At 37.0% G+C, this 13,548-nt stretch overlaps 1 protein-coding gene and 1 long non-coding RNA gene across 2 annotated transcripts in view; one reads left to right on the forward strand and one right to left on the reverse strand.

The window, feature by feature from the left end:
* The window catches only part of LOC143378562 (uncharacterized), a 397,603-nt gene extending 391,700 nt beyond the window's left edge, over positions 1–5,903 (forward strand). The window contains exon 3 of the long non-coding RNA XR_013088291.1: positions 3,930–5,903. This is a non-coding gene — a long non-coding RNA (uncharacterized LOC143378562). The remainder of the gene's footprint in view (positions 1–3,929) is intronic.
* The window catches only part of LOC143378497 (cholecystokinin receptor type A), a 222,906-nt gene that overhangs the window by 170,842 nt on the left and 38,516 nt on the right, over positions 1–13,548 (reverse strand). The gene's annotated exons all lie outside the window — the stretch shown is intronic.

Below are 13,548 nucleotides of genomic sequence, written 5' to 3' on the forward strand. Positions count from 1 at the left end.
AGCTTTGGAAGACTGTAATAGGATTACCTCTTTTAGAGATGCAAATAATTATGATTTTATTGAACTATGCCATTTTCGTTAAAGAAAATTAGTAAACGAATTGAGTCGTTAAGTGGACTGGTATATCTTATAGTTTATTCTTTCATTACTTTATCGTTTGGCAAAGCAGTGGAATTTTATATGTTTTATAAAACTTTGGACATTTCTGTCTTCATCTCGTTGAATGAACACCGCGCTATTAAATGTCCTCCATTCCACAAGGAAATGAAGCCAAGTTGTTTGACAAGTTCTTTATACTCTTTATGGTATAATGCATATAGTAATTAGGATAACAGGCTTCTTGCATAACTTTTCTAATAAAATTCATTTAATTTTAATTCACTGTTTAATTTCACATTAAATCTCCTCCTTTTCCTTAATTAATCCTGCTACTCTTCTCCTTATTTATAAATATTATCGATTGTCATATAATTCACAAAAGAGCATTCTGAGATGGAAATTTTTGCTGAGATTGAAACGAATATGAATTTATAGCGTACTAAAAAATATTAAACATATAAGCTTTTTGTTTATACTGATAGACTGATTATAGAGTTGTAATCCCTCTGTAAACTTAATCATGTGAAATAATTTAAATATAGGATCAGATTTAAATAAGAAAATGACCGTTTTTAGAAATTTCGGACAAAATTCCCACGCGGATCCTCGCTTTTTTTTAAATAAGAAAAAATGTATTAGCCGAATATTGTAATATTTTTAGTTGCAGATGAAGCATGTAAGTATTAACTATTTTTCCTCAATATAACAGAGTACATCAATATTAATATTAATGAAAAAATAAATATAACATTTAGTCAATTCTTTGTTAATAGAATTTCTTCCAGTTTCAGAAATCCATAGAATGATTAAGAAAGTTATGGAAGATTATAGAAAATGATATTTTTCTGTTCCAATAAACTACATTTAAAACTGAATAACTTTTTAGTAAATCATTTTTCGATTCAAGAAATCTTTGCGGGTCAACTATCGGCAAAAGACTTTAATTTATTCATTTTTATTATTTTTTTTTTATTTCGAGTTCCGTTCCTTTAAAGCGCTTATAAACAATATCAAAGAAATGCGTACCCAATACTTTTTAATGCTAAAACAATCTATAATTCTATACTAATTTAAATTAAAAAAGAAAATTTACTCTCTAAGTGTTTCCTTGTTAGCTGCAAAAGAAAAAACAATAGAAAGTTATGCTCAAGATATTGAATTATTTAAAGTCAAGCGAGGATTACATAAGGTGAATGTCCCAATTTCTGCTCATTTAAGAGGTTATTCATCATAAAGAAGGTGTAGAAAATTTGTTTGTCACCAAAATTTGCAGAGTAATTGATTAATTCTTTAATAATAATTCAACCAATTCAAAAACTATTTTGAGAAAGATATTTCACGATGTTTAACTATTAGTAATTTGTAATTAAATACAATGCTCTAAATGTCCGTATTTCTCCTCACGAAAAATAGTAAAAAAAATCTAAATCCAGAGCACAATACAGTATCTGTTTTTGTTATTAAATAAGAAGTTTTACTGCGAAAACTATTTTCTGCCCAATTATCGCATACCAATAGCGACGCTGTTCCTTAGCACAACCAGCTAGTACACGATCGAAGAATCATGAGTCTCTCGTTTTAAAAGTTTTTCGTTGCTTATGCTGCACTTTGATTAGCCCCAATCTCGTGCAACACTCGCGTAAATGTTCCAATAATTTAGAATTATTTTGTTGCAACTGTAGTACAAACGTAACGCTTATAATAATAAGAAAAATACGAAATGAGCAGAAATGGGGACATGAGCAGAAATTGGGACATTTACCTTAAACCAGGATTGACTAACCGGTAGCACGCGGGCCACCGGGGGCAGAGTTGTGCAAAATTACAATTGAATTACTCCATGAATTATAATTACAAAATAATTGAATTACATCGTATTCAATTACATTGTAATTCGTAATTCAGATCTCGCATTCAATTAAAATACATTGCAATTCGTAATGCAATGTATTTGCAATTGTAATTGCAACTATGCATTACATTGTACTAACAATGTAACTGAATTATAATTACGAATTAAGAGGTAACCAAATTGAGAGGTAATAAGAGGTGGGAAAGAAGTATGTAGGTAAAGGTTTCGAACAGAAAACAATTATTATGAATGTTGAATATGGTATTATTAAGTTTATAATATATAAATAGAAATAAACTCCTTTGTTACACTTTTTCCATTTACTTTTCTCACTTCTTCAGATTTTTGAGTTGTAATTTAATTACATTGTAATTCAATTATACGCACAATTACAGTAATTAGTAATTGAATTAATTGAAAAGTTTGAATTATGTAATTGAGTCACAACGTAATTGAATTACTATGTAATTGAAATACAATGTAATTAAATTACGTAATTAAAATACAGTGTAATTCAATTAGCATAACTGTGATCGGAGGCACCTCTGTCTTGCTACCACGCTGAACGGTCCCCCTCCATACCTACCAGACTCTGACGATCGCAGTCGAAAAGAGAAGGGAAGAAGGAGAAATCCACTGCGATCGTCAGAGTCTGCTAAGTATGGAGGGGGGCCGTTCAGCGTAGCAGCAAAGCGGAGGTGCCCCCCTCCATACTTACCAGACTCTGACGATCGCAGTCGAAAAGAGAAGGGAAGAAGGAGAAATCCACTGCGATCGTCAGAGTCTGGTAAGTATGAAGGGGGGCCGTTCAGCGTAGCAGCAAAGCGGGGAACCGCCGGTGGCTCGCGAGCCACCAGTTAGTCAACCCTGACATAGATGATCTAACAATGGTATATTTTAATACCGAAACAGTATAATTGGGTATTTTTTGACGAATCATTTTCCTATTTTTAATTCTACTTTTAATCTATACAGAGTGTCCTGCCAAGGAAATAACACCTAATCAGCATCTCTGTTGTTAAAGAAATGAAAAGTATTCCAGTATAATCATTTCATTCAATATATATCGAATATTAAATATTAAATGGCCTGTTAGTCTGCTGAATAATGTACATAGCGATAAATATATGAACAACGTCATGCCAAATAATTAGCTTTGTGAATCGAAGCGTAATTCCGGCGCCAAACACTGGGTCTTTGTTTGGCAATGCACAGATATTTAATATATTCGATAATGAATACATTCAAAAAACTGGTTCCAATGATTCAGCCACGCATCAATAATGCAACGCTTCCGATGTTTAATGGCCCGCAATATTATGCTACTGCTACATATACTGAATAAGTAGAATCACTATGATGACTTTAAGTTCCATAGATCTCAAAATTATTTTTGTTACAAAATTGCCCCGGGCATCGATGTAAATCTGATTCATACTGTTTTGCTGTAGCTGGGGTGAAAGGTGCTATAAAAGTATCTACTGCCTCTAAAAAAGGCTTCGCCGATACTCTGCCTGCCATTAAATATAGGTGTTTTGTTTGTGGATAAGGTTTTCTTCTGCATGGAGACAATAATAAATTAACATCTCGTTAGAAACTGGTAGGATCTCTTATAAGCAAGTTTAAAAACAAAGAGTACCATGATTGGCTTGGTCAATCAAGAGACACGGTAGTGTCTCGCGCCAAGTATATATAGGTATATGCGCAGCGCGAGACACTACCGTGGCTATATTACGCCGAGCAGTTTTTGGAAAAACCCTGAGATTACCGAATCTCAATAACGGCTGATTCCATTAAGTTTTGAATGGTCTTAATGGATAGCTTGGGTTTGATTTACATCAGAAAAGTGTCTTCGTTTTGTTCCTACGTGCCTTATGAGCTGAGATATTCCGATGCAAAGTTGCAATTTGGCGAATTTTATGTTAAGAGATTTTCTCCATCGTCAACTGTGGGCAAGAGGGGGACATGAAAGGGAGAGGAAATGTCTCTCAGGCACGTCGTTCATTGGATGAAGGTTTCGGCCCATCGCGTAACAAATTGTTGTCACGTGACAGCCAGACCAGCACATCTGTCAAGGTAAACGTAATCTAGCTAGTGTCAAACTATCATAACCTGCCAAGTGTCAAATAAGGTAAGTAGTCAACATTTTTCCAATGTCGCGAGTTTTTACACCATATAGGACAGTGAATTATTGTCTCAATTAATAAGATAAGTCGCCAAAATTTTTTAATACATTTTTTATGTAGAGCTTCTAGAAACGAAGGGGACGCACAGACTTGGAAGTTGCCCGGAGAAGGTTCGACAGAGAAATATCTTCTTTCGCACAGGTTTCTAGAAATTTATACCAGGCATGTACAAAATAATAATATATTGTAACAAATTGAATTTAAATTGCCAGATATTTTTATACCAGTAAGCCATTTTTAATTTAGAGTTTCTATATAAAGCTTATAGAAGCGAAGGGGACGCACGGGCTTGGAGAGAAATAAAGGGGACGCACAGGCTCCGATAGAAAGGAAGGGGACTCACAGGCTTGGAGGTTGTCCGAAGAAGGTTAGATAAACAGAGAAGCATCTTGTTTCGCACAAGTTTCTGGAAATTTGTAAAATAAGGTAAATCGATAAAATTTTTCAAATTAGCGTAGCATTATGAATTAAAAAAATTATGGCGTACTGCTTGCAATGTAGAGTAAGTCACATTCGTGAAGAAAGTACGCTGAAAACGCATCTCTCTCGATACTTTCCAATCTTTTGTGAAAGATATTCGTAATACATTATTAATTAAAATCCACAGTAGTTCCCACGCTATTGATTAATTTTATTAGTTTCCCATTAAAAATATTTCAATTCACCAATAAACATACTAAATTAATTTTATTCCAACATCAATAAATTGTGCGTTAAAAATATTGCATCTCTTTGTTCATTTTCGCTCAATTACCATTAGCATTTAAATTTCCTCCAACTAGACTTTCTGCTATACGCTCTCACCCCCTTCGGACACATTATGTAGTCTCTACACTTACTATAGCAAAAGTCCACTCTTTTTCTATAAGTTCTACATTAGGTTGTAACTAAAAAATGTGGCTTTTATATATTTACAGATAATCGAAGCAGCAGATGGTGCAGTGTGATCTACGTCAGAGAATAAAATTTATTGTGGCATAGTATTATATTAATTAAACGATTTTATTCAGCTTTGATCCTCTGTTTGCTTCTTGTATGTTTGCTTCATATCTGAAAACTCAAATTTAAACCAATTCCACCAATCCAATTGTCTTGTAGCTTTGCAGGCGTGCGTAGTTTGGATGGCAATATAATATATTGTTAAAAAAATAACCCCGAGGCGGTGAAAAAATTATCCAGTCATCAATCAACACTACAAAATATCTGAAATCTCCACAAAATTACCTTTTTTAAAAAAAAGGTACAAAAAAGAGCGCCAAGTATATAATCCGATCAAAAAGAATCTTATTTAAAAACATTGTCGTAAATTAATATAAATTTATTAATGTGCTATATTTAACTTTACAAAAGTAACGATATACAAAAATTGCGCCAATTATCACAATGGCTATTTATACAAAGAAAAAATGTATTAAATAATATTAAGCAGATATATTTTTATATAAATAAATATTTTAATACGAATAAATATTGTATTCAAAATACTTGGCGCTGCTCCCCCCCCCCAAAAAATGTTAATTGTCTTGGTTAATAAATAAAACAAGACAAGACACCACTGTGAGACAAGAAAGAAAGAAAAAGATTTTAATGCAAATTATACACAGTTATTCAGTTTAGTAACACCAATTCAGAGAGCAGCGCCAAGTATTTTGAATAAAATATTTATTTGTATAAAAATATATCTGCTTAATATTATTTAATACATTTTTTCTTTGTATAAATAGCCATTGTGATAATTGGCGCAATTTTTGTATATTATTACTTTTATAAAGTTAAACATAGCACATTAATAAATTTATATTAATTTACGACAATGTTTTTAAATAAGATTCTTTTTGAGCGAATTATATACTTGGCGCTCTTTTTTGTACTTTTTTTATAAAAAAGGTAATTTTGTGGGGTTAAGGATAGCAATGATGCATGATGCCCTGATCTTCTTTGATTTTTACTAATGTTCTTAAAATTAGTCCAAAAGGATGAAACACCGAAAAACTTCAGTTTGTCCATTTGATATTAAATGCATCAATAAGTAACGCTCCTGAATCAGACATCCAAGAGACAAATTTTGTACATTTAGTATTCATTTTGCAAACAAAGAGATCAATGATAGCCTACTAAACTGTCTTACGACCATATCAAAGGCTTTATTACATAGTTCCTATTCTATGTCCTCATTCTTTATTCTAGATAGGCTATCTGCCTGTTTATTACCCACTGACGCTATATTTAAAGCAAACAAAAAAATCTTTCTATCCTCTGCCCATTGCCAGATCTTTCTTTCCAGCTTATTATATGATACGAATTTAACGCCCGCCCATCTCAGTTACATATGATATACGAGGGGAGCCTACAAGAAGCGGGAATTGTATTCTGGAGGACGGGCCCTTTGTAACACAGGTTTACCCGGTAAGTGAATGTTCTGGGAACCTTTCTGCATGAGCGTACCAACGGGCGTTGTTGTGAAAGCTTGCGTTTGGCTCCAGTCAATATTTCTGTAAGACGCTTTCAACGAAGTTGCCTATTTCGTGATGGCTGAGCGTACGACAGTGAAATTTTGTTTCCTGTTCAGGAGAAATGCGGCGAAAATGATTGTTCTGCTACAGACAGCTTGCAAAGAAGGTGCTCTGAGTAAAACACAGGTGTACGAATGGTTTTCCCGTTTTAAACGAGGCGAAACGTCGATTGGCGATCGAAGTCGATCCAGGCGCGTCCTTCGACCAGCATCGCTGACGAAACTATGGTAACATTTTGTCCAGCCCTCGTGGAAGACCGCGATCGGACCATTGATAAACTTGTGGAGTTAACTGGGGTGTCGTGGAATTCCTGTCAGCGAATTTTATCGGAAGATTTGGGCATGAAACGAGTTGCAGCAAAATTCGTGCCTCGCTCGCTCAAGCATGAACCCGCACCGCGCTGAGTATTCAGCAGTTTTTGACCAAATACGGCTTGACCCCCGAGCCCCACCCTTCCTGTTCACCCGATCTCGCTCAGTGCGCTTTTTTGTCGTTTCCCCGGAAGAAAAAAGTCCTCAACAGGAGACGGAAGAAAAAACGACACGAGCACTAAAAGGCATCAAATTCGAAAAATTCTGAAACTGTTTTGAGCAATGGAAAAAACGTCGCGATAAGTGTATTGCATCGCACGGAGAGTAATTTGAAGGTAACTGAATAAATTCCGGTTTTCTGTGTCTCCCCTCGTAGATGCGGTGTTATCGATCCTGAGAAGTAAATGACAATTACTTAAGGGGTTATACCTAGTCAGGTGGTCGAAGAGAGGCGAATGTTTGTGAATTTTTTTTGAAAAAGCAGAAGCATATATTTCTACAGAACTTTTTGCACTTAAAAGAGCAACATTTGTAGAACACTTGATAATTTTTTTCGAAGAAAAATATTTAAGTTTATAGTAAAGTAACAGGCGACATCCAAGAAGCCTTTTTAAAAATTTGGTTTTGCGGTGAGCACTGCCATTCGGAACCAGATTATCCAAAATCGAAAAACAAAAAAGATTTCGTTAGAATATTAATGTATCCTCTGACTAACGGGGGGAATCTCCAAAATATTAATTTAAAACAAAATGGCGGCTAGTTGAAGCCGAAGTCCTGAATTTTTTTCACGTGATTTTTCCACGAAAAAATCAGGATTTCAACTTTAAACAGCCGCCATTTTGTTTCAAATTAATATTTCGGAAATATCCCCCGTTAATCAGAGAATACACTTTCAGAGAATATACTTTTTTCATTTTAATTTTAGATAATCTGGTTCCGAATGGCAGTGCCTACCGCAAAACTAAATTTATAAAAAGGCTTCTTGGATGTCGGTTGTTATTTTATTATAAATGTAAATATTTTTCTTCGAAAAAATTAACAAGTGTTCTCTAAATGTTGCTCTTTTACGTGCGAAAAGATCTGTAAAAATATATGCCACCAGTTTTTAAAAAAAAATTCACAAACATTCGCTTCTTTTCGGCCGTCTGACTAGGTATAACCCCTTAAATGAAGCTCTACTACCGACTATTGTGCAAAACGTGATAAAACCACAGCCACTTTGAGAAAGCTAATTTTTTTATTCTTTCGTAAACAGCAATGTTTGCTTAACGTCGCGAGCTTAATAGACACATTTTGTAGAAGAACGTAGTTACAAGTAACATTATTGCAATTGTAGGAGAAAAAGAGTCAGGATGACCCAGGATGAACCGCTAGGAGAGTGTATCACAGTCGCTGTATTTCAGATTCTATACGTAAGAGCGTGTTATAGTGTAGAACAATCCACTCATTGTCAGTACAAGCCAAACAGTTTATCCTCCATTTCATATAAGAGTAGACCTACCGATCTGCGAAACTCCCTCGGATCTGACACACGCGATTGGTCTTAGCACTTTCCTTGCCGGTTTCCTACCAATCAACAGTTGTACTTACATCCCTGCGCGGAACGAATCTACTCTAAAGTGGAATGCAGTACAGTAGTATCTACCTATTAACTAATCAATAATTTCGATTTCTTCTTTGTTATTTTTCTTGAATAATTATGTGGGCTAATCTCCCGACACTTCGGGAGAGATGGCCACATGTCATGGATTCAGATTGCAACCTGATTTTCAGGAAACATTGTCTTCAAGGAAATATTGGTCACTTTTCTTGAATCAGCATAATATATTAACATATTTGGTTTATTTTGATAGAATAAATAACATCAATGTTAAATTTAATTAAAAAAAGGTAAAAAAAGTGCGCCAATTATATGTGTGCGCGCAGACGAACGAAAAAAAACTGTCGTAAATTTATTAGTGTGCTATATTTAGCTTTACAAAATTAATGATATACAAAAATTGCGCCAATTATAACAATGGCTATTTATACAAACAAAAATGTATTAAATAATATTAAGCAGATATATTTTTATTTTATACAAATAAATGTTTCAATAGCAATAAATATTTTATTCAAAATACTTGGCGCTGCGAAACCGAAAAATGTTAATTGTCTTGATATAAATAATAAAATAAGACAAGACACCACTGAGACAAGAAAGAAAGAAAAATATTTATGCAATTTATACATATTTATTCAGTTTAGCAACACCAATTCGGAGCGCAGCGCCAAGTATTTTGAATAAAATATTTATTGCTATTGAAATATTTATTATACGTACTTTCTTCACTAGCGTGACTTACTCTACATTGCAAGCAATCCGCCATCATTTTCTGAATTCTTAATGCTATGTCTTTTCACAAATTTTGACAACTTACCTTATTTGACAATTTTCCAGGAACTTGTGCGAAAGAAGATGCTTCTCTATCTATCTAAGTAACCTTCTCCGGACAACCTCCAAGCCTGTGCATCCCCTTCATTTCTATCTAAGCCCGTATGTCCCCTTCGTTTCTATAAACTCTACATAAATAGACAATAATTCAGTGTCCCATTTAAAAAATTTTGACAACTTACCTTATTTGACACTTGGCAGGTTATGTGTCATTGACGTTACGTTTGCCTTGACAGGTGTGCTCTCTGTCTGGTTGTCACGTCACAACAATTTGTTACGCGATTGGCCAAAACCTTCATCGAATGAACGACGTGCCTGAAAGACATTTCCTCACCCTTTCATGCTCCCCTCTTGCCTACACTTGACGATGGAGAAAATCTCTTAACATAAAATTCGCCAAATTGCAACTTTGCATCGGAATATCTCAGCTCATAAGGCACGTAGGAACAAAACGAAGACACTTTTCTCATGTAAATCAAACCCAAGCTATCCATTAAGACCATTCAAAACTTAATCGGCTCAACCATTATTGAGATTCGATAATCGAAGGGTTCTTCCAAATCCTGCTCGGCGTAATATAGCCACAGCCGTCTCGCGCTGCGCATGAACTTGGCGCGAGACACTACCGTGTCTCTTGATAGCCAGTTTATGTTAGGTGGGTCAACTATCCCGGACTTATCCTACTAACGGGGCGCGGCGCGGCCTATTTGCCTGTCACACGCTAGGTCGTTTCCCGAAATGACACTGCTTCCCTTCTCTACAGGGTGATTCTCTCGGTGCACCTGATCAAAGAGATCCGCCTGGTACCCCATGGCGAGGTCAACCCCCCGTGGTGCCTCTCCTATTTTCATGGATTTCGACCCTCGAAGAGGTTGGAGTACCTATTAAGAACTGCGAAATGCCTTAAGGAGTTAGACCTGCGCTGTTCAGCGTGGGGGCCCCTTACGCGCCTGCTTCCCCTTCCAACCTTTCTTTCGAGCAGCGTGACTTGTTGTCAAGGAAACCTCGCGACGCTAAGAACGAGATCGTGACAGTTGCGGAGACAAGGAAGCTCAGACGCCATGCACGACATGGACGGTCACTGTTACTTTGACTCGGCGGCCTCTTTGCGCCATGACAACGGCGGACGATGGTGGGGCGGCTTTTGCCTCTCAAGAGGCAAGTTGGACAGCGCTGGGTTAGACTACTGTGACGGCCCGATAGAGTAGTAATCTTCTGATGCAAATTCTCTGATTAAATTGCGGTTTGGCACCTAATTTTAGTACATTGTTGCGAGCACCCTTTGGATGGAATCCGGGGCCTGCTGGTGCTCGTGACAGGAACAAGAGGACAGCGAGAAGAAGGCGATCGGATCGATCGCCTGTCAAGCTGTCATTCGATAGCCAGACACCATTACGTGCAGACGCATCGACACTTATATATTTCTCGCGCATTAGAGATTGTATTCGGTTATATCTGTTACTCTGTTCTTGCTTAATGTTCTGTTGCTTTTGCTGTACTATCTCATTAAACTCCTGTTGTGCCGAGCCGAAATTATAACAATATTGTAAAACATTAAAAACAATTATAAAGGTTAAGAAAATATAAGTAGATGTATGCCCCGAGGTGGCTCCGAAATGTGGGGTTTATTACGGAGCGTAAACAGTGGAACTTCTAACACAATATTGGATTATCTGCAACAAAAAAAAACGAAATTTGTCTGGTACTATTAGTGTAGTAATGGTCCAGCCAATAAATGCAAAGGCAGAAACTGCTAATTGTTGCCTTTTGCTCATGTAAAAGTCTCTTGCTTTCGAAGGCTTGGGTACCTTTAAAGAAATTTCTGGGTTTAGCTTTGAAGCCTCTATTGGGGTAAACCTGAATATTTTCCTAATAAAAACTCTTTCTCCTTTCTGAATACCATTTGAAAACGAATATTTCCATCTAATATCTAGTATTGATCGATGAATGTAATTTCGCATGCAAGGCATTAGAGGCTAACGGATCTTGTCCGAGGACTTCCTTCGGTACATCATCAAGGGGTACTTCATCACTCAATTATATTTACTTCTTCTTAAACATCTCCTAACATTTTCCGCACTTGTGGATTTTTCTCGATATTGTTCACTGCCAATTGCAAAGGCCGGAGCACTTAATTTTTAATCTTTTTTTACGTCTCGAAGTAGCCACCTCTCATCAGCTTCGGTCAATTTATTCTTTGGGTTGATTTTTATTTTATTCCTTAAATCTTTTAAGTTCTTGGTTTTCTGCTTCATAGCACCTAGAAGCACTTCTGTTTAACATTTTAGCAATGTCTCTATACGATTACAGTAAATTCTCGTTATAGCCCCGTTTTTACCATGCGTAGTACTAGAGTTCGGAGGGAGTCGGCTCAATGATAGAGGGGGAAACACCTACAGGAGCAGTGGTTATGCGCGCATGAACTGCGCCTGCGTCAGTTACGCAACATAACCACCACTCCTGTAGGTGTTTCCCCCTCCATCATTCGAGCCGACTCCCTCCGAACTCTGCGTAGTACGCCCGGGGACTATCTTCACCATAGACATATATAGACAGAGCGTAAGCTGAGGGGGGTGTAAGATTCGCAGTAAGGGGAGCGATACAGGCAATTCGGGTAACGCAGTGGTTATGTATACCGAATGCTTCCGAAGCTAACCCGACGTGCCTGTATCTGACTTCTGCCTTTTCCCCTCCAAGCCTACCGTCCCCCTCGCCGACAGTCCCAGCTTCTGCTCCGTCTATATATGTCTATGATCTTCACCATTTCTTGCAATGCTTCGGTCGAGAGTGAGAGAACCCGAGAACCAGCGAGAGGGAACGAAAGAGTCGACGGCAACTTCGTGTCAACTGTTTCGTTCCGTCTCGCTCGCTCTTGGGGTTTCTCACTCGCATTGGCCGCACAGAATAGTGTCCGCAACGCGTTATGCGCCCGCCGCCAGCCCCGTTCGTCGGGTTTAATCAGAGTTAGGAGCGATGGGGCCGCAGTGATGGAGGGGGAACTACCTACAGGAGCGGTGGTAATATGTGCGTGACTGACGCAGGTGCAGTTCATGCACACATAACCACCACTCCTGTAGGTGTTTCCCCCTCCATTCACTGCGGCCCCATTGCTCCCAACTCTGGGTTCAATACGAGTGTTTACTGTAATTATTATTAAAGTACTGAATATCGAGTTCACGTTGTCGCATATTTAACTCATTTATTCAGAGGACCGCCTCCCACTGGCACAGTGGAATCCGACTGAATGCCAAACAATAGAGAAACAAGTGAAAAGCAAAACATCGCGTGGTGTTTGCTTACAAAAGCGCGATCCTATCCTGCTGCACGATTTTGAGAGTCAGGGCAATATGGCAAGTTAGGACGTTATTGTTTTTTTTTTTTTCATTAGTAAAGAATAGTGCTTAATTTTTTCTGTTCAGTGTGAGTAATGACAAAGAATTAAGCTACAGATTGGTAATTTCCTTTCGACGAAATTCCTTATCTTGTGATTGTACCGAGTCAATATTTCTTACGATACGACGTGTACGATTTTCACTGTGAGTGACTGTATACATAGCGTAAAGTGTATATAGTGTGCATCTACACTAAATGTGTTAGCAGAATGTTTGCAAGCACCTATAGCTGACGAAGTGGAGGTTGTTCCAAATTCCAAGTCGTAGTTTTTTTAAGACCATTGTAAACTCCCCTCATGAACACTTCAGGTAATCCTTTCAAATTTAATCAAGCGTGTACGCCCTTTACGAAACGAGCAGGTAAGAAATTTATTACTGCCCTTAGTAGAAAATTGCTTAAGAGTATTTTTTCCCCCTGCGTCAATTCTTCTCCTCAAAGATTAATGAGAGGAATTTTAAACGAAATTGTTCGACGATTCAGGCGGGAAATTGGTTAAGCAAGTTTATTGTAGATCAAAATTAAACATTTCTGCGTTGCGATTTTTCACTAAAGTGTTCAGGTGAACTCATTTCATAGAACCTTTTTTGTAGCTTTGATATGCAAGGTAGATTTATATAAATTTCGGGTGGGGAATTTTTTCTTTAAGATTAAAGCAGGGAAGGAAAAGATGTAAAAATAAATGTCACGTTTTTACTGTATTGAGCTGTTGCTTCATTCAACTTCTACGGAACTTATTAATCTTAAAGTTATTAAGAAGCTG

Source organism: Andrena cerasifolii, chromosome 2, assembly GCF_050908995.1.
Source record: "Andrena cerasifolii isolate SP2316 chromosome 2, iyAndCera1_principal, whole genome shotgun sequence".
NCBI classification, from domain to species: Eukaryota; Metazoa; Arthropoda; class Insecta; order Hymenoptera; family Andrenidae; genus Andrena; species Andrena cerasifolii.